The following is a 3,938-nucleotide window of genomic DNA, read 5'->3' as shown; positions in this document are numbered from 1 at the left end:
TGGGAAAATTATTTTTCATATGAACATGAAACTATATCCAAAAATCTTGGTTAAACTCAAAGTGAAAGTATATTTTTCAAAATGGTCATCAAGATGTCGTTCTTTCGACGGAAATGACTACCTCTTTAGTAATTGACATGTAACTTAAATTTCTGACTATAAACCTATACTTTTTATATTTGGATTCTTAAATTAGAGTTCAATATGAAACCATAGCAATTTGATTCACTCAAAACGGATTTAAAATGAAGAAGTTATGGGTAAAACAAGATTGGATATTTTTGATCTTTTTAGCTACGGGAAATGTTTAACAAATCTATACAAATCATATCCTAGCTAACTTATATTGTATTATACATGTATTCTAATATATTATGTAATCTTGGGATACCATAGACACATATGCATATGTTTTGACATATTATATCGACCCATGTATATATAATATTTGGAACAACCATAGACACTCTATATGCAGTAATGTTGGAGTTAGCTATACAGGGTTGAGGTTGATTCTAAAAATATATATAATTTGAGTTGTGATCTAGCCTGAGACGTGTATACACTGGGTTGTGGATTGATTCAAGATAATATATATATCTATTTATTTCTGTACATCTAACTATGGACAACTAGTTGTAGGTTACTAACGAGGACAGCTGACTTAATACACTCAAATCTTTAAAACATAATAAAAATGGTTGTAATTATATTTTGATCATACTTTGATATATATGTAAATATTTATATAGGTTCGTGAATCGATCCGTGACCAAGTCTTATTTCCGAGGAAGGAAATATCTGTGAAAATGAGTTATAGTCCCACTTTTAAAATCTAATATATTTGGGATGAGAATACATGCAGGTTTTATAAATGATTTACAAAATAGACACAAGTACATGAAACTACATTGTATGATTGAATTATCGAAATCGAATATGCCCCTTTTTATTAAGTCTGGTAATCTAAGAATTAGGGAACAGACACCCTAATTGACGCGAATCCTAAAGATAGATCTATTGGGCCTAACAAACCCCATCCAAAGTACCGGATGCTTTAGTACTTTGAAATTTATATCATATCCGAAGTGTGTCCCGGAATGATGGGGATATTCTTATATATGCATCTTGTTAATGTTGGTTACCAGGTGTTCACCATATGAATAATTTTTATCTCTATGTATAGGATGTGTATTGAAATATGAAATCTTGTGGTCTATTGTTACGATTTGATATATATAGGTTAAACCTATAACTCACCAACATTTTTGTTGACGTTTAAAGCATGTTTATTCTCATGTGAATACTAAGAGCTTCCGCTATTGCATACTAAAATAAGGACAAGATTTGGAGTCCATGTTTGTATGATATTGTGTAAAAACTGCATTCAAGAAACATATGTCGATGTAATATATTTCTATTGTAAACCATTATGTAATAGTCGTGTGTAAACAGTATATTTTAGATTATCATTATTTGATAATCTACGTAATGTTTTTAAAACCTTTATTGATAAAATAAAGGTTATGGTTGTTTTTAAAAATGAATGCAGTCTTTGAAAAATGTCTCATATAGAGGTCAAAATGTAGTGACCCGAACTTTTCCATGTTTATATATATTAATTGAGATTGATATTTACATGATTAAATGTTTCCAACATGTTAAGAAATCAAACTTGTTAAGACTTGATTAATTGAAATATGTTTCATATAGACAATTGACCACCCAAGTTGACCGGCGATTCACGAACGTTAAAACTTGTAAAAACGACTTGACGATATATATATGGATATACATATGGTTAACATGAGATTATGATAAGTAAGTATCTCCATAAGTATATTAACAATGAGTTATATACATATAAACAAGACTACTAACTTAAGGATTTCGAAACGAGACATATATGTAACGATTATCGTTGTAACGACATTTAAATGTATATATATCATATTAAGATATATTAATATATCATAATATCATGATAATATAATAATTTAACATCTCATTAGATATAATAAACAATGGGTTAACAACATTAATTGAGATCGTTAACTTAAAGGTTTCAAAACAACACTTACATGTAACGACTAACGATGACTTAACGACTCCGTTAAAATGTATATACATGTAGTGTATTTAGATGTATTAAAATACTTTTGGAAGACTTCAAGACATATATCAAAACACTCATACTTAACGAAAATGGTTACAGTTACTTTCCCATTCTTTTCTTTCATCAAGAATTCTAGTCGTATTCATACCCGTATTATACACAGCTTCAAAACGTACTTACTATGGGTATATACCAATAGGAACTAGCATGGGATTCCACTCTTGATTATGTCATGTATGACTAATCAATTTTAACTTCTACCATGAGCTAGTCAACTAACTAGAACTCCTTTTAACCCCACTCACCACTCACCAATTAACACTCATCATTCACTCCATTTCACTTCCAAATCTCTTTCTAATTCTCTCTCAACACACCCACACTATTATGAACGTATTTTTCCAGTAGTTAATCATCATCTTCATCAAAAATCACTTCAAGAATCAAGCTATAATCATCATAGGAAGAACACTTCAAGAATACTTCAAAAATCCCTTCAAGTTTACTAATTTACTTCCAAGCTTTCTAATCCATTCCAAGTAATCATCTAAGATCAAGAAACCTTTGTTATATACAGTAGGTTATCTTTCTTATTCAAGGTAATATTCATATTCAAACTTTGATTCAATTTCTATAACTATAAACTATCTTAATTCGAGCAAAAATCTTACTTGAACTTGTTTTTGTGTCATGATCCTACTTCAAGAACTTTCAAGCCATCCACGATCCTTTGAAGCTAGATCATTTCTTGTCACTTCCAGTAGGTTTACCTACTAAACTTGAGGTAGTAATGATGTTCATAACATCATTCGATTCATATATATAAAACTATCTTATTCGAAGGTTTAAACTCGTAATCACTAGAACATAGTTTAGTTAATTCTAAACTTGTTCGCAAACAAAAGTTAATCCTTCTAACTTGACTTTTAAAATTAACTAAACACATGTTCTATATCTATATGATATGCTAACTTAATGATTTAAAACCTGGAAACACGAAAAACACCGTAAAACCGGATTTACGCCGTCGTAGTAACACCGCGGGCTGTTTTGGGTTAGTTAATTAAAAACTATGATAAACTTTGATTTAAAAGTTGTTATTCTGAGAAAATGATTTTTATTATGAACATGAAACTATATCCAAAAATTATGGTTAAACTCAAAGTGGAAGTATGTTTTCTAAAATGGTCATCTAGACGTCGTTCTTTCGACTGAAATGACTACCTTTACAAAAACGACTTGTAACTTATTTTTCCGACTATAAACCTATACTTTTTCTGTTTAGATTCATAAAATACAGTTCAATATGAAACCATAGCAATTTGATTCATTCAAAACGGATTTAAAATGAAGAAGTTATGGGTAAAACAAGATTGGATAATTTTTCTCATTTTAGCTACGTGAAAATTGGTAACAAATCTATTCCAACCATAACTTAATCAACTTGTATTGTATATTATGTAATCTTGAGATACCATAGACACGTATACAATGTTTTGACCTATCATGTCGACACATCTATATATATTTCGGAACAACCATAGACACTCTATATGTGAATGTTGGAGTTAGCTATACAGGGTTGAGGTTGATTCCAAAATATATACAGTTTGAGTTGTGATCAATACTGAGATACGTATACACTAGGTCGTGGATTGATTCAAGATAATATTTATTGATTTATTTCTGTACATCTAACTGTGGACAACTAGTTGTAGGTTACTAACGAGGACAGCTAACTTAATAAACTTAAAACATCAAAATATATTAAAAGTGTTGTAAATATATTTTGAACATACTTTAATATATATGTATATATTGT

This window comes from Rutidosis leptorrhynchoides, chromosome 11 (assembly GCF_046630445.1).
Source record: "Rutidosis leptorrhynchoides isolate AG116_Rl617_1_P2 chromosome 11, CSIRO_AGI_Rlap_v1, whole genome shotgun sequence".
Taxonomy (NCBI): Eukaryota; Viridiplantae; Streptophyta; class Magnoliopsida; order Asterales; family Asteraceae; genus Rutidosis; species Rutidosis leptorrhynchoides.
Note: the sequence above shows the minus strand (reverse complement) of the source record.